Source organism: Homalodisca vitripennis, chromosome 1 (genome assembly GCF_021130785.1).
Source record: "Homalodisca vitripennis isolate AUS2020 chromosome 1, UT_GWSS_2.1, whole genome shotgun sequence".
Taxonomy (NCBI): Eukaryota; Metazoa; Arthropoda; class Insecta; order Hemiptera; family Cicadellidae; genus Homalodisca; species Homalodisca vitripennis.
The window spans coordinates 134,877,610-134,897,566 of record NC_060207.1 but is presented as its reverse complement, the minus strand read 5'-3'; positions in this window follow the sequence as shown (position 1 = coordinate 134,897,566).

The window sequence follows — 19,957 nt, the reverse complement described above, 5'->3', positions numbered from 1 at the left end:
TAGGGTTGAACCACTATCGTTGTTTTATCTTTACAGAAATGCTTTAGTTTTTATATTTTGTATAAGGGGATTATATTCTATTTATACCTACTGTTATAACAGACTTCATTACAAATAAATTCAACTTTCAATTTACGTGCTTCTGTACGCTAAAAGTGGACAATTTTCTGCAAGAAAAAAGAAAAACATTGAGTGTTTTTCAGTCAAAACTTATCGAATACTCTGTTTGAATTTATATTTTCACAATAACTCATTTATCTATGTTCCAACAAAGAAACATTTTGGAATCTATATAACATGTATGCATACAAACTGGGATTACTAGTAGGTATAAATAGTATTATATACAAAGACTATGTTTTCTATGAACTATGGTCACTAAGACAGAGCGTACCATACAGATCTACAGTATTAAGAGTTTGTCAACACCAAATATTCTTTCTTCTTTACCTAGTACCAAATATTTGACAAAAGTTTGAGATTTCTTTATATGTATATTTTATCCTCCGTTCAGCAGTTTCCGTGGCAACCAAACCAATAACTGATGTCTTTTTTATCCATCTTATCTAGTAGTAGATTTGTGTTAGGTCTCTGAATGGTCTATTTTAAATATTTAATTTAGTAACTACCTAGGGGATGGTATGTGTGATATAGCACTTTAAAGTTTGTGTGCAGCCTGGAGAGTCCAAAGCCTTTGACACATCAGCTTGATTAATTAGTTACTTTCTACATACATTACAATATCATGTTTATATTATATATTTTCGCGGTTAATCCCAATATAATCCTCTTTAAACTATATACGATACCCCTTAGCTAATGTTAGGAATTCACATTAAGAATACTTACTAATATTTGAAAATATAAAACACTATAGTTTAAAATTCTTATTTTATACATGATATAAGATAACATAAGATATTTTATAAATTGTACGTGTTGCATTACAAAGCACTGCAATCCAAATTCAAAGCTTATAAAATATAAATTGTAGTTCTCAAATACATTTTTAGAGAGATATAGACATTATTTAGTCCGTTTATCTATGCTTTTTTTAAATTGCAACACACATAATATAATAATTTTTAACGGCTATATAAGTTGGGATCATTAAGGGATTCGGAATAACCAATGATTAAAAAATCTAAATTGTAACGAATTGGTAATTAAAAGCTTATTTATTGTATGGTCAGATTATGAATTTACTGATCGTTGGTAATTAATACGATTTCGTCAACAAAATGGTACAATAGACGGGTTATAAAATAATGAATTCACGTTACGCCAAACAAGCGTGATTTTAAATGTTTCAAACATTACATTATATTTTTATTTATATGACTTTTTATTGCAAAAATAAATACGCAGCTGCAGATGTAAACTGATAATATATATATGTATATCAGTACGTTTATTGTACCTATCCGTATAATTTAAAATCAATACACTCAAGGTTTAATAAAGTCTGAACTAATATTTTAATAATGAGGTTGAAATTTACAAAATACAAATAATATATGGTAATTAATTTGTCTTGTAATATCTTAAGTCATTAAATACATTATTTTTCCTTTACTAAAGGAAGTTACTGACTCCCACTTATTGTAACTATATATGATTGCTTAAAGGTCGAAATTTCAGTAGTAGAACTCGTATTACAATAGATTAAAGTCGGGGAAAGGGAATGTCTCAGAGATTGTTCACATGGATGTATGGTTGTCGTACACAAAATCGTTGAGCTCTACCGCACTAATAATAAAATAAACAACTTTAATAAAAATATACTTTTTTGTGAATGTATGAAGTACTTGTTAGTACTGTACTGTATGTTGATGATATAAATGACAAAGTTGTTACCTGTTACTATATCAATAAAGTTTGTTATATACCCGATCTTAGATATCTTTTGAAAGAAGTAGGAATTTCTTTCCTGTATATATATATATATATATATTTTTTTTTCTTGATTGGGAAACCAGGAAAAATCAACTATAGGACAATAAGTGCAAAAATATTAAGTTACAACAGTCATAAATATACACTTTATGGTAGATTTTCTAGATCGTGGTGTTCCGAGTTAGCGAAAATAGACAGGAGGTCTCGGAAGCGCGCCCCTCCCAAACTCGGAGCAAAGCAAAAAAACAAAAACAATCACATGCCACTAGTGGGAAGAGAGACAAAGAGACAAGATTTCGAGTAAATGATATATAATTAATAGGTGGCAAACATTTCCATGCAAAATACAATTACTTCAGCACCACGGTGCACCGTGTAACTTAAGAACTAAATAACAACAGATAAAATTCCAATATAGACAATAACATAATAAATAGAAATAATAACATAATAAATAAATAATATAATATAATATAGAGATATGATATATAAATAACAATTTCAGGTACGGCAGTAGTAAATCTAAAAATTTTAACAGGTAATTTTTTATGAACTGAGGGGAGGGAAAAGGTTGTAGAATTTCTAGGCCCACTAATTTTAAAAAGTAATTTGGTTTCAAGTTTGTAGCCGAAAATAAAAAAAAATATATTTAAAGCCAATTTTCGAAGGAGGCGGGGGCTTAGTTGCCTCCACGAATCCGAATTAAAGATGAAATCCTCCCCTTCAGGTCATGTAACTAACTAAATAAATACTGGCTAGGTACTGGCCCTCCTCCAGATCTAACATCTGGCAGCGCTCCCTGCACCCCAGTCCTCGCAAGTTCAGTATAAGAAGTAAAAAACATTTCTGATCCAACCTTGTTCCAGAAGAAATTAATGGGAGCACTACACTCCGGTTGGATGCCGGTCCAATAGCGCTGGCAGGGCGCGGGCATTCAGTTGGCTTCAGTGCTGTGGGCAGACTCGCCGCATCAGTCCCGCTGACGGCACTCACGGGGACCCTGCCGAAAGTCGGTGAATTAGCCAGCCATGGAGAAACGGGAAGAACAGAGAACAGCCAGAACACAGTAAGCTTCTCCGAACGTGTCTGACCGCTCCGAACAGTAGCCAGAGCCAGTGCCGGTGCCGGTGAACAGCTGGTCGGTAAACTAGTCAAGGTCAACCAGCTGACCTCAACCAGGCAGAAAATCAATACTCTGACGGAGTGACTCCCCCACCGACTGACAAGAGTGGCCGAGGTGGGCAAAATAAAAGACAAAAATAAATTGTCCAAACTGAGCCCCGGCTCAGTGGCAACAAGGCAAGCTCAGCATTGGTGACAGGAATATAATTCTCGCGTACCAGAAGTGATCATTCACATGGAAAACCTGAGAAATATCGGGTGAAGGGTTAGCTAGCTCATTGTAATATGATCAACATAATATATTAAGTGATATATTATAAATGTGAGTTCGAAGTGTTCATACATATTTCTAAAAAAAGATTTCATTGGTATTTAATTTTCTAGTTTCATGTTAGTTTTGTTCCAGGGATTATACAATTTTTATTTTCAGTGGGTACTCTAAGACAAATTATAAAACATTTCCTGAGAATTAGATTTGTTTTCTTTCTTTTAGAGTGACTGAGTTTTATTCTGAAAAAAAAAGAGTTTAGAAACCATGTATTATTTTTGTGAAAAGGAATTAATTGTTGTAACTATTTAAAAATATCTCTCATTTATGGGAGTGTAATCTATTGAAAACCCAACTTTAGAATATTTTTATTGTAATTAACTACAAGCACAGTAGTTAAAATACGGTATATTGGTTTCAAAGCTATTTGTCTTCACTTATAATTCTGTTCGAAACAGCAAACGTGACATTTACAAGTTGATGGCATGATTTATACCATGTGACAATAAAAAGGAATCTAGAACAATAGTATCAAGTGAAAAAGACACGACTGGTTGCTTTGATGCAGACCGTTGTTTGGTTTGAACGGAATGTAATAAAGTCCTGTATTTTCACCTGACAGATACACGACAGATACCAGCTTCAGTTTAAAACAATCGCATGTATCAAATCGGTGGTTATATTTAAAAGTGAATCTATGTAATAAAATTAAACAATAATAAATTCATAAAACAATGATCTGTTATCTATTCCAAGACCAATCACTGGACTTGGTGAGTTCTTAAACATCACACATAAAATGTAAAATATATTAAGCTCTATTATCACATGCATCAACAGCGTATACAATTCGGTATTTCTTGTGGTGTTGTGAGAGACACTTTACGTCTTGGAATTATTATTTAACTTAAAATAAAAATGTACCCTATATGGTTTAGCTGCTAACAACAACAACTAAGAAGGAAGCTAACGTAAATAGGAAGAGGAATTGTCGTTATCATAATTCCAACTGTATTGCTACGCATGTTCATGTTAGTTTCCGTAAGGATATATTCAAAAATATCGTTACAGGCTTTGTAAAGTTAAGAGATAACTGTGCTTGCAACCATATTGATTGTAATCCCATAAGAGCAATATTAAACCTCGTGCACTTGTATGACCCTATGTGTAGTCATGGAAGATCATAATCCTCATTCAATCCTCATCAACATAATTTTAAAGATATAATTGATAAGCATACAAAGGCAATTTAGTTTAAAAATATATTTACTCAGAACAATAATCACAACTAACTAACTAACAATTGAACTTTATCGTTTAAGTATTCAAAAAGTACATACTTTACAAAATAAATCTAAAACTATTTTGAATGCGTATCATTACGTATTTAAAATGAGATGTCCCCTATAACGTTAAAATAAAAAATAAGTGCGTAAAATATCTTGAGGCGTAACATCACAAACCGGCTCTCAAGTGAACTGCGCTTGCAGGCTTTTACAAACCGTTTATACTTTTCACATGTGTGTGAGCTCTTCTCATTAGAATGAGTTATATTTCCGACGCAAATAGTGAGTAGTATTTGCTTCGTTACCACGATCATTAAAATATATCCATACATGAGAGGCCAACTGTAGTTAAAAAGAGTCTACTTCAGGGCCTAGTAGTTCTTTTCTAGTCTAAGGGGTACAGTGACAAATACCAAGTTCCTGTTGTTCCAAAGTTTGTACTAAATATCTTAACTGACATGAAATAGGTGTCGAGATAATTTGCTGGCAAATCTACGCGGACATACCAATTTACATATACATAAGTTTCGAAGAATTTTTCGGACCAGGCCATTTATTGCTTCCCTGCGCTGACCTTAGATTATTAACAAGCGTTCTATAATGTAATTCATGAATACAGTTTTTAATTAAGTCCCAAAAAAAACAAAGATGTGATATTAGTTTCTTGAAAGAGATTATAATTTAAAATATCCATGTAAATATTTTTTTATATATTGCAAGGACGCAATATATAAAGAATGCAGTTTGTCATCATACTAGGCCACAAACTAAAACAACTGGCAATCAAGAGTCCAAAAAATATAGAACTCGCTTTAAATTAATTAGAGGAGGCCAATCCCATCATACTGATGACCTAACTTGATATAATAATAAGTGCCTTGTAATTCCTTTGCAGCAAAGCTGAGTATTCTCCAACGTTTTGTTACGGCTGCACATGTATAATTGTTTACTTTTTAAGACTTTATAGAATTTGTTCTACCTTCCAAGGTTAACATACATGATTACTTCATAAATATTATAATTGTAAGTCTTTTTATTTCGTAACAAAATTATATGGGCATATGACAACCAAACAACTTTAAATAATATAAAAGTGTTTAAATAGAATTTTGTGGATCCATAGTTTCCTAATCATCAGTTTTGGGATTGTGTTGTCAAAGATTGTCAATTAACCTTAACCATTTACGTAAAAATATATTATTTTGTTCAGTCAAACATTTACTATAGTTATTTGTATAATTTTATTATCTCAGCCTAAGTTTCCAGAGTGTTACTAGAACTATAATAATAAATGGATTAGGATAGGATGTCTCACAACCATATCTTTTAGAAACATAAGCTCACTCTATAAGAGCTGGAATAGAAACAGTTCAGCAGCGCAAAGGAAATATCACAGCCTGATGAAAACCGATAAGTTGACACAATTTCCGGTTTATAAACGGTCCAGCCGGAATGAAAACGCGGGGCGATAAGTGGATGGTGGAAGAGAAAAATGACGGGTAAATATCATCCTATCTCTGTCTGAGAACTATACAGTGGTTGGCTAGTGACATCCATTGTATCAGGATGCGTTAATGGGTCCAGACGCATCTTCTCTCTAATTGATAAATAGTGATCTTATAATTATACTCATGTTCCATACTATAAACTTGAATAAATTGCTTTTTTAAATGCTCATTTTAAGTCTCATATAAAACTTCACAAACGCACTTGCATGGCTTTTCAAAATCACATTATTTTTATAAAAATCAGTTGAACTTTTCACATCTGTTATTTATTAGATTTTTACTTAGTTTACTCCTAATGAGCCATTTTGATTTTCTGAAAACATAGCTATTCTTCATAGATGCATCAAGACATTTTATATGAAACCTCATAGATGTCTTACTAATTTAGATATATGACATATTCAGTCATTTTCAAAATGGTGGCCATTCAAACATTTAAACTCGCAATCAATTCACACTTTCAACAAGAAATGTTTACGTAGAAATACAGCTTTCTAACACGACCAAAAAAGACAATTCAAGAGAATGATAGATGAGACTTTTCAAGAAAGTCAGTATCACAGTACCTACAACGGTGAATGTGAAAAGAAATTATAGCGTTTAACAATGAGACCAAAGATGAAGTAAGTGTAGTTTTATTATTTTTCTCTATCACACTAGATAATATGGATAATATTAAACACTAAATTAGAAATGAAACCAGTGGTAAAAGTATCACAATATTTAACACAATTAAAAGTAATAATGAACATTATCATCTCATTCAATATTTACGAGATTGTTCCCACATTTTCGGGACTAATGATTAATTAATTTTATAACCTACTGAAATTAATCTAAGCAAAAATGTAATAATATTATTAATTTTGCAAAACCCAATATATATATAACTTTATTTCAGTTGTATTTTGGTTATTAGTAAGATTAACTGCACTTTCTTTCATAAATACATGTAAGCTATGGAAACTGACTTCATGCATTTAATTTCTGAAGAATCCTTCTACCTCAGTTAATAAGCATTTCTTCAAAAAATTTAAAAAATTTAAATTTGGAATTATAATATGTATTGTCTAGAAACTATTATTTATAGCTGAAAAAGAAATAAACAAGTATTCACTACCCTTAAATCCAAATACCAAAAACCTCCTCGGTTGGTCATATTGGTCGTATTGATACCCCTTAAAGTAAATCACTCCTTCTCTATTAATAAATTAACAGGGGTGGGGGATTTTTAAGACATCCGATATATATCTTTATATTGCTGCCTAGTAACACTTCGCGCGCCGTATCCGTAAGTAAATTTATATTTTGGTATTTCGTAAATTAGACCTTTCATGCGACACACCTAATTTTGAATGTAATATAAAGTAAATTTGTAAATATTAAAGTAACTTACCTTGGTTGAGGTTTTATTTGGAAGATTGATATGGATAATAGCGTGGTGATGTCCTTCTGACGAGACCACGTAGTTAGGAATCTTAAGTTGTCTCGATAAATGGCTAATACCATCGTGATTTTGTTTTAGGCGAGTTCAACTTCGAATCTACGAGTTTGGTTTTAATATGAGTACAGCTTCGAGTGCTTCCAGCATTCGTGTATTAGACTTCTGGTCTAATAATCTTTATTTTTTCCGACTACAGCTGCAATGTCCAGCCAAGATGATGGCGACCGCGATTGTAAGTTGACATCAACGTGAAGGGAAGTTAGTTTTAAAGTTTTAATAATTATTAAGTTCCTATGCAAAATTCCATAGAACATTGGAATCATTAGGCCCATCCCCATGATATAATTTTGTTTATTATCACTCTATTTGGTAGTAACGTGGAAATACATTATTTTATTTTTATCATGTAGAAGCGGTGCTTTTATGTTTATTTGCCACACTTAAACATATAAGTAAACTTTGCAAATCGAGTATTCATTACTACGACCTCAGGGATACGCAACCCCACGTGTTTCGTCCATTCGGTACAATTTTGTTTTTACAGGACTTTGTCTTGTATTTTAAACGCGGTACTAATGCTGTATTTCCTACCAACTCTTATAATGGTCTACTATAATCCTGGAACAAAAGGGATTGGCATAAAAGCAAATTTCTTACTATTCCGGTTGAATGAGTCGGGAATTTTACTTCTGGTTCATTTGCATTTGTTTATTACATATTAGGTTATCAGTGCCGATTCAACTGTCTTAAATTCCTCTTGTAATACAACTTTATCTGAGCATAAGCTCTTTACTCTGTCAAATAATGAGTAGAGCGCTCCTTCTTTGGCTGATTATTTATGGGTTTTCTGATAATTTAAACAATTTTCTTCGAAAAAAACAGTAGTGTTAGGGCATTTCTATTTTAATAGACACACGTCCAAAAAGTATCTTGTTTTGGACTTCAACTGCCATTGTGGGCGGAAAAAATACTATTCGTATGATTTAAAACGCAATAAATGTGGAAAGACAGCAAAGTATCATCCACATTTCTCCACAAAATCTGCGGTTTGAACTGAGCTAAAGCCAAGGATTTTGGCTCAAATTCCTTCATAAACATTTTGGCGAAAATATGACATAGTGGTGAACCCATTACCATGACTTCATCTTGACGGTTATGTTTGTTATTGTATTGTATCACTAAACGATGGCAAATATCAGGAAAAATCCTGTTTCCTTCAGTAGATTTAAGTGATATATTTTTGACTAATTTATGGTTTCCATATAAAATATATAGTTACTTAACTATCACTACAACCTTTTAAATTAAATCCTAACTAATTAAATATAATCCATCATAATTTGTTTTATTTTTTAAGTCGATAAATGTAATATATTTTAAATTAGAAAGTATAAGACGTTGAAAGCAAAGACTCTGAGAAAACTTTTCGTAGTAGAGTTGTGATGTTATAGAACTTTTATCGTTAAAAGTAATGAAAGAAAACAGTTCTTCTCTAGGCATCATCCGTATCAGGACACAGTGCAACTGTAACCCTCCCCTCGTCCATTCTACTCTAACAGCCAGACTGTCTTTCGAATTGCACTTTCAGGTTGAAATTGCTTGAGAGTTAGTTTGTCGAGTGTTCTAAGATGGAGGTAGTTAAAACTTCCATCTATATTGAACTTTTTACTTTCTATAAAATTGACTGGATTGACTTCTTTTTCCTTCACTAAATGTAAATATGTATTTGAAATTCCTAGATAACTACGTTGTATATTATTAAATTGGTATACTATTTGTTTTTAAAGCTAACTATTCTTTTTCTAATGATATTTATATTTATTTGAGTTGATATGTACTTAGAAAAAAATCACTGAGGCAAATATTTATTTCTTTTAAACGTATAACTGTTATTATGAAGTGTAGTTCTACTTATTTTTTTCAGTATTGTACATTAGTACATTATTGTAGTGATTCTCACCATCCAGAAATGTAACGGGGTTTACCTCAAATGCTGTTCTATTTTAGTAAATTTATATGTTTTCTACAGATATTAAAATAATATGATATCTAAAACTAGTTATATTTAGTTAAATGCTTGGATAGGTTAAACGTAGTTTCATATTTACATTCTGACTACTTTAACATGCCATCATTGGGGTTCTCAAACCTAATATATGCAGGCAATCCCATTGTAAAACAGCAACAATATAGCCCTTCAGGTGATCCGTAGAGTTTGGCTCCGTTAGTCTTGTTGTGAATGTATCCACTATTTGTAAATCGAAGATAAGGAAATATAATACCTAAAAAGATGTTGGTGTACTTATAGTGTTATTTCATCAAAGATTCTTATTTCATAAGATATTTGTAACAAAAAACAATGGTTGAAGTGTTAGCTGTAACTTCTAAGTAACCAAAATGTGCTGATTTAAAATTAAGTCCTAAACGGAGACGACGCGACGGTAAAATAAGGATGCAATTTATACAATTTTATAATTGAGCAAAGATGATACTCATGAGTGGCTTGTACGCGTGTGGCCTATTTTATAACGGAAATATCCCAATTAAAATAAAATATTTTTAAGTCTTAGACTTTCTGGGTTCTTGTGGTAAATTAACATGTCGGTAGAGCGGATAGCCTTAATTGATGGTCTACCACTTCGTTCATCTCTCAAAACATTTTAATTTATAATAATAGTGGGAGTAGGACATCATATGCGAGGAATACGTAGGTAAGAAATCGTTGTAATAAGGAGTTCAACTTCTAAATAATAGAGAACTAGAAAGTTGAAATTAATCACTTTGTAAGACATATAGAATTCTATAAACCGTGAGTTGGGATAAAATGAGGTTTACTAAAATATTTCCTTTAACTTCGGAAACCACTTACTATCATTAGGCTATTAAAAACGATAGGACACATAAATCTTACTCCAGATCCTGCTCGCAGCGCCATTCGGTGGTCAAACCCTTAATTAACATTGACCGATCTAGCGCAACTCTAGTGGATTCTGTATACTTGCTCCACCTATAAATGTGACAGTTATATGTTTAGATTATCTTTGATTATTTAATAACATTATAATAATTGTATTTTTTTAGTAGTTTTGAGTTAATAATTTCAAAACCTCAACTACGTCTTAAAGATAGTTGGTTTTATATCAGTAAAGAACTATTACAGTACCGACAAAATTAAAGGTAAATGTGTAACATATTTGGTTTGCAAAGGCTTGATACCAAGACCTAAAATTTTTATCTTCCGACCAAATATTATTTGGACTAGTTCATCACACTTGAAACATGTTTCAAAAAAACGGAAAGCCAAAATATTGTTCTGTTATCGAGAAGAAGGAAGACTCACATGGACTGATTAACAACATAAACTAATTAGAAGACATGATGAGAGACCGTATTGAAAGTCATAGCCAGAAATAATATAAAATAAAATCTTAAATGCCTTTTGATTTAAAATTTCACTGCTTCACTTATCAGATTTTGAAGATAATACTTGCCCATTAAATGTATCTTCAACATGCCAAAATATATTTGTTCGCAGACATAGGCCCCTGGACTATACGGATATTATCCTGAAAATGGTTACATTCCCATTAAGAGCAATACATTATTCATTACTGAATCTTATTGTACACCAGGTTCCGATACTGTATCTTCCTATCACAAACGTCCACTCAATTTGATTATGACATACGCGATATGACCTAATAATAGCGTCTTATAATATTGTTAGATATATATTAATACCTTGTTTTTTGTATGGGGTTTGTTGGACTTGCATGTATTAGCGTATGTTTCAAATGCTTATATATATATATATATATATATATATATATGCTATTATAAATTCAAATGATATTGTATAACTTTTCCATACATGTGGGTAACTCTTCTATGTATAAAGTGATATTTATAATTATTAATGACATAAGAATCGTAAGTATTACTGTTTTCCAATAATTTGAATTTATGTAGTTTAAACTAACTTTTTATTTATATGCAAATAATACTTTAGCTATATTATACACTGTTATTAGTTCGGCTGCCAAGAGCCTCAATGTTTAATAATACGAGTGTCATCATACACCTCTACTGTGCTACTTGGTATCGAAAATGTTATATATCAGCATTGGTTTAGCTATACGAGTAATATAAAAAGCAAAGTTAAAAGATGTTTTGTAATAAAATTACACATCACCGAGCCCCATCACATTAAAGTAGTAGATATCATAAAAATGCATCAAAACAAAACATACCTATTTTACAACTAAGACGAGATGAAATTTAAATTAAATAAACTTAGATATTATTTTAAATTAACGAAGAAATGTTTAAAAATAATTTCCCGTTATATTTAAAACGATATTGATTATTGATATTTAAATATTTTCATACTTAATATTCATGAAACAATTTTAGTTATTATTCATGACTTATGGTTTCCCGAACATTACGGAACTTCTTATTTTAATTTCTCTTAAACTATTTATCTTAATAGCGAAATGTTTTGGATATCTAGACATGCTTTCTTTGAAAACATTAGGATTCTCAAATCAAAAATAACCTACAAAGTACTAACGAACGTATTCATTACAGACAAGCCAGTTGTGCTCATACTTTGTAGTGAAGACTAGATCACACAATACAGCCTTGCCTTGTCAATTGTTCCCATAACGAACTGACACCCCCGCTCTCCCAATGGATCTTCTCAACTGTAATACACCCCCGGAATTGGTTTTGCGTCTTCTCATTGTGCTGAAGTGGAATAGACCTCATTACATGCGAGAAAAGTTCTTTCTAAATTTATACCAGATTATCCCTGTAATAAGTTTTATTGGCATAATGGCAATCGCTCAATGTATTTAGATATATGAGTACAACACAAAAATATATAACCTCCTATATTACGAAAAAATTGGAACATAAAATGTATTCCAAGAACACAAGAGTATACGTATGTTGATATGTATATGTTGAAATCAGTTCTAAAAGTCTAAACTAAGATTGACCGAATGTTCTATTTTACAATTGTATCGGACTTTATGGAATATTTAGACAAAATGTTGAATTATAAAACAGGTACTAAATATGAGTTGTTATTTTTATTAATAACAAATACAAATAGATATTAAGCAAAATTAATTCATGTGGCTTATTAGTAGTATGATAAACTAATTCATTCAAATAAACTTATTAAAATACAGTATTTTTGGTTTTGTAATATTATTCATTGCCATATTCTGGAAAAATAAAGCTTTTTCAATCAGAAAGGTAGAATTTAGCTTATTAAAAACCTACAACTAATGTCCAAAATTATTCGAACTGTAATCCATCCACATTGACAGATTGATAACCAGCGCTTAACAAATGAATCGTAAGATATTACACAGAAATTCTGCGGTATCCGGAGAAGTTCCTCTTTAATTGATTGTTTGAATTCCTCATCATTATTGAAGCTACGAGTATAAACTCGTCCCTTTAAGTAACCCCATAGACAGAAATAGTACATAGTTAATTCTGGTGATCAGGGTGGCCAATCTAAAAAATAACTTCCACGACCAATCCAACGGCCATGATGGTTGTCACGTGTTTATTTAAAACCTGTTCATACCATTTTCCAGTCATTGTACTGTCTAACACGTCGTAAGATAATACCCCATTACAACTGAAAGCTGCCAAATTTCATTTGATTTGTGTAGAGTCTATTCAAGAATGTTGTAAAACTATTGTGAAATTAGCGGAGCGTTGGTGCGCATACTAGTGTTTCTCTTTCCTCATTTGATACTCTAGAGTACTTTATTTCGACAGTTTCTAACAAAAGATTTTTACACTTAGTTATTGTTGAATTGCTAGGAGGTTCAACTTCTGGGTAAGCAACCTGAAATTGCTTAATTGCTTCAGTAATGTTGCCAAAAGCAATATCCCACGGACAAACACCAAAACACTTTTGGTCAACATTAAAAGCTATTTTTCGAACTTCAATATCAGTAAAATTGTAATGTAGGATGATAGGTTATGTTTTTATAGCAGAAGGAAAATTATTCAATCAAACAGAAGTTTTAAACAATGAGCGTTTTTAAACAGCTGTTCCTTAAAACTGCATTGCAAGTAGTGAAATGAGTTACTTCAAGAAATTAATTTTTAGGAAGCAAAATGGTAAAATTTTCAATATGACACAATTCTGAGTTTACAATTATTTGGGAGCTTTAATTTTCACAGAATATTTTTAAAACCTACTGTATTAATTATGTAGAGTTTGAAATTTTTCTGTGCAAGTAATATTAAATCAAACGTTTAAACCTCTTTGTGGGACACTCTGTATATAAACGTAGTTATTCACTCCGTGAAGTTTATGTACAGAAGTGTATATACATATTTTTATCATATGTGAAGTTTACAGTTTTAGAAGTATGCATATCATAATTGTTTCAATGAATATATGAAGGAGTGCTTGAATTCTCCTGTCAGATCTGGTGCGCTTACGATTAATCCTAGAACTCATATCTAGTTGTAACGATGTTCCCGACATTTACAATAATAGTCACGGCGAGCTTCAACTCAAAAATATTGGACGGTATTATGATAGATAGTAGGAGACACTGCATTATATTTGGATCAGCAATGATTCATCGATCTCATTTTTTTATTGGTTTGAACAGTTTTTGCTGACTGTTCAGTGATTTCTTCTTCTATAATGCTCTCCCTTAGAACGTGAAAAGAATGAGCATCTTAACTTTCAAATCTAAAGACTCATTTGATTATATTAGAAATATAATTTTTGCATAGCCTGTAAACTATATGAAATTTTAAGATTGAGTTCTATTGCTCTGTAAAACGGTTTACACCGACAAACGCTTAAAATAAAAGGCATTTCTATTTATTATTTAATATCCACCTTTTTTTAACAGTCAGTTTACGGACACACTATATGTAACCAAAGACCATCAAACAAGACATTTTTGCTTACTCCGGAATATTCAAGCTGTACTTTTTCCAACGTACTCACTTTAAATCAAATTTTTCTTCCCTTTTGTTATGTAATTTTGATGACAGACAATAAATACAACGTATATACCTGAAATATAGTGTGTGTATCAGGTGGATACATTCCCTTAGATATACAAGGAAATTTTGATTATGAAGATCATAAAAGAGCAATGTAACACCAAAAATTGTAAACAGCAATAAAATTGTATATAAAGACCACAACATGTTACCTAGATGTTATTTGAACAAATAGGTCTAGGTATTTTATCATATTAGGAACCTTGTACTACATATATTGGAAACTTCATGAAGCGGCAGCAATGTGATTTTGACATGTCATGTAAATGTTGATGTACGACGACAACAATGTGACATGATACTCGTAGTATCAGTTTGAGAGTATTAACAAGTCTGATGTTGACAAACTCGTCGCACTGCAAATGTTTCTTTATGACGACATTTGTAATACTATTAACGTTGTAAAATTTATGTAAGAGCGAGAGAGATCGATGTGTTTAAGCTGTCATAACTTACCTGCTTTAATTTAGCAGCTCTAATCAGCTGATAGAAACATTAATTGTTGACTGTGTTCAAAATATACGAGATCGTATAATCAATTGTAGGATTTAAGTTTCTTTTGAGTAAAACATTAAAAAAATAGACTTCTTACAAAAAAAAACCAAATTTCCGCTTTATTCCTTATCCAAACGTTGGCTACCATTATGACATCTTAAAACGTATCAAAATATGGTCAAAAAGTCAATATTTTTTATATTACCTAATAAGTTGGAAGATAAGCGAGTTAAGAATTACGTACGAATGGGAACAGTCCCCTTCTTAAAACTTGTTAGTTGATGAAGACAGGCTAACGAACTCTTCCAAGCTATGTACAAATATTGTCTTTATACTTATGGCTAGTCCGAAACTATATACTAAATATTACGACAATTATCGTGTTCACAAGCCCGCATTATATTACATAAACACACAAATACATATAAATACTTTTTATTACGCTGGCTGTGAGCTCTGGGGCCATTATAGTATGACGTGCAAGTAATCCGTTACAACAGACATATATCAATGAAATACAATTAAAAAATATAATGCACGTTTATTGAAACACTATATACAGTTCAATCATTGGATACGAGGTGTTGGTGGACGGTAAACTGATATTTAATAACAAAGTTCTAATAAAATTATTCCTGAAAAGTTACAACATTGTTATCCTTTACAGAACATCTCGTAGAAAGCTCTCTGACAGTTCATACTTCTTTACATACTTTTAATTTAAGTCGATCCAAAATAATCCTAAGACCATAAAACATTAGCAAAAATTTAAATTTGTTGTATTTTAAATAATACACTGGTTTATTTCTGAAACGAAACAAAACTTTCTCTTGAGTACTTAATTTTTGTAGTATTGTTCGTATGATAAAAACTTTTTTTTCGGTTTCAAATTTAATAATTAGATCTGGGTTCACATAAATATTTAAAATTATACAAAAATAATTTAAAAACAAAAACTATTATTTAACTGCTTTATTGAGTGGTTTCCTGTGAATATGTAATTAAATATAAATATATGTTTTCTATACAAATTCAATAACCGAAATATGTATGCAATTTGTTTACCAAATTCATGTTAGGGGCATTATACATGAGAGGATCAAACTGTGGCAAAACTAGATTACATCTGCAAAATGATAACTAGAAGTAATAGTAGGGAACAACATGCACCTATAGATTTTGTAATCCGTGTGCAGCAAAACCTATCCTCATATTACCATGAAAGAGTAAAATCCTATAATCTCATATAACCTGATAAGTAAAGAGTTTGACGAAATAACTCTATTGGTAAATAGTTCTACGGGTAATTTGGAATGTCAGAAAACGTTTCTTAGATTTTTCGACCCGTTAACGATTAGTCTAGTGATGTAGCCAAATGCGGACTGTAAAGTTGAGTTCTACAAGTTCCACATAAATCAGGTTCTCTGACGATGGGACAGTTATGGACAGTTCTGAGTATGATTCTAATCATAGGACCTTAAACAGTTCTTGTACTTCTACAAATTAATCTGACAGTTTCAGCTAAACTCAGATACAGTGAGTTACTTTCATAGTTAAGTTACTCAACAAAAAGTTAAGTTAGCTGGTTGTTAGCAATATTTATTTTTGTAGTTTTCGGTCCTTGAAAGAACAGTAATTTTTATTCAAATAGGAATCATATGTACAAGTATTAGCCATGCATACTAATGTACAGTATGTGCAACATTGTATGTATGTACATTGTACAGTATGTTGTTATCATTGTCATGTGCGTAATTTGTACTAAACTGGTTTAGAATAAAATATGTGTGAAGTGTCCACATTTCATATACTCCACCTCTTTCATAAAATTGAAACAAAATATTCCGCTTACCATGCAAATAATATATTAGTAAAATACATCTATACTAAGTGTCCAACCCTGGAATTTTACTAATTCTCTGAATGTAATTATGAGTTACTTCTTGACAACTCAACACTCGTTGAGACACCCATTACGGTAAGATTATAACTGTAAAGTGTTTAAAAGTATTTAAATTCTTATTATTTTGTTCTTGTATTTAATGAATTATATTCCACACTTTTAACGGGGAGCTTCAGTCTGTGCCAAAGGCAAGCAATCGGGCCAGCTTGAGAATGGCTGCTGCCCTCTCTGGGAATCGAGCCAATGACCAAAAGCTTTGGAAAGCATCAACTTTAACCCTATATTTCGGTATCAACCTAAACATTTTTATGTTATGGTATACACATTAACGTGTTAGAGTAAGACACATGAGAAACAGGTTCATATAATCTCTGAGGATATTTTAATTGTAATATTTTTATAAATTTATTACAATTTAAATTTGAGATTCTTTCACTTAACAAAACATGAGGAAATCAACGTCACTTTAGAATTTATTAGACAGCTTAAAGTTAAAAAGTTGGTGGTTCCTGTATCTCGAAACTACAAATTTCAAGAAAGAAACATATATTATCGTATAGTACTTTCAAAAATGGTACGAATTGTAACACCTTCCACAGTTTCAGGACTCATCGCTGAGACCCTTTCAGGCAAGATGGATGTACGTTACCAATAGTGTTTGTATTTTCAATTATGTTTGTAAAAGAGAGAACTGAACCGAGATCACCATTTAATCCTCAAAAAAGAAACCTATGTTGATTTTTAATTCCAGTATTTGTTTCTTTTCATATTACTCATCGACAGCACAAAATAATCTTGACCTATATTTTAATAAAACGGATTTCAAATTACGTAAATTTCGATGTATGAATATTTGACGTATTATTTTTAATATAGTATAGTATATATACATAGTAATTAAAATATATATATATATATATATATATATATATATATATATATATAGTTATTAAATATATATATGTATAATTTTCGTAAAATATTTTATTTATCGATTGCAATATCAATATAGGCACATTGAATACAAAAATAGATTTTTTTAAAATAACTACCAACAATATATATCAGTTTGAAGAACAAAACAATAAGAAATAAGATACTGTTTCTCATTGGTCAAAGGTAGACTTCCGACGCATTTCGTAAGCTAGGTAAGTTGAACGTCTAGTAAAAATGTCACTGAGCCAACTAGTTCTGTAAAAGCCGCACAAGTTTACATTAAACTAACTCTGAAACAATCTCAGATCCCATTTTCTGAGAGCTTAATTAGATATATATATATATATATATATATATAGGCTATATATATATATATTCATATATATGTTATATTATATATAAGTTTGTGTTTGCTAATATTTATTTAACACAGTTTAATTTGAAATCTTTGAATATACATAAACATTTGAAAAAGTATTTGCTCCGCCGGGAGTCGAACCAGGATCTCTCACTTGCCGGGTGAATGTGCTACCATTACATTATATATATATATATATATATATATATTATATATATATATATATATATATATATATATATATATATATACAGGGTGATTCATGAAGTTCTCCCCCCACTTCTACAGCACATTGTACTAGTAAAAATAATGAAAAAATGTTATATATAAACATAGGTCCGAAAACGCCTTTGTTAGCGAGTTACAGCTAGCGAAAGATTTCGCCTGAATTCCTGGGTAAAGATTAAAATAAAGCCATACTGAACTTTTGGAAAGGTTAATTAAGTAAGAAATATCGTGGATTCTTATGTATTTTTACCTGATAAAGCTAATAAATTAGGTTTCAGAACTGTACCTGTAGTAGTTTTTGAGGGATTCAGGGTTAAATGAAAAAAATTGGGGCACGAAACAATGTTTTTTTAAGTTTGATGTACAATAACTTTGTTAAAATTGGTAATAAATAACATAAAATCAAAACAAACTTTTAATTGTAGAGAATTTATTTCTGAGAAAATTGATATAATCAAAGTCTAAAATAAAACAGAAATAAGTACCAAAAAAATCGATTTTATTCAGTATAATACATTACTAGCTGTAAAAGAAATACCGTACGGTATTTAGTTAAAATAAAACAAAAACAAAATACAAAATGTTTGTTCCTTTATTTATGAGATAAATTGAGAAAATAAGATTAACTGTTAAATAAATTTGTTTGTAAATAAAAATATCATGTTTTATTACGTTGTATTTTTTTTTATAAAAATTTACATCAAATGTTCGAAAATAAATGAAGCAAACATTTTCCCATTATTGTTTACTAATCATCGAAATGCAGTTTTTTTGTTTTATTAATTTCTAAGTTGGTAACGCACGAAATAACAGCTGATCAACAATGGTATTCTGTACTGTTACGTTAGAACTGTGTATTAGTGGTGTTTTGCAAGCTACAGCAGGAGATCGGGTTTCTGTGAATCGTTATTAAATGCAATTTTTTCTGTGAGTTATAATTTGATTGTTTATTCAGCGAAAAAAATGCCTTACTTATTTACATCAGAGGAATACGCTGATATGGTTTTTATTTTGGGTTACTGTAATGGTAATGCTAGAGCTGCTGTAGAAGAATATGAACTACGTTACCCTAATAGGAGGATTCCAGATACCAAAACAATTTCAGGAACTTTTCGTACTCTTCGGGAAACAGGATCACTACCAAGTACTAGAACCAATTATAAACGAGCTGTCCAACTTGATTATGATATTGTTATTAATGCTGTTCATCGCAGTTCAGGTGTAAGTACACGACGTATTTTCTAGGCGGATAGGAGTTTCGCAGTCAACGGTGTGGTGGTCACTTAATCGAAACAAATTTTATCCGTTTCATAAACAAAAGGTTCAACATCTACAGCTAGGGGATGGTCCGCTTCGCTTAGAGTTTTGCAACTTTTTGAATATTAATAATCAACTCTACAAGCGTATTTTTGTTTACGGATGAGGCACAATTCACTCGGGATGGTGTCAATAAA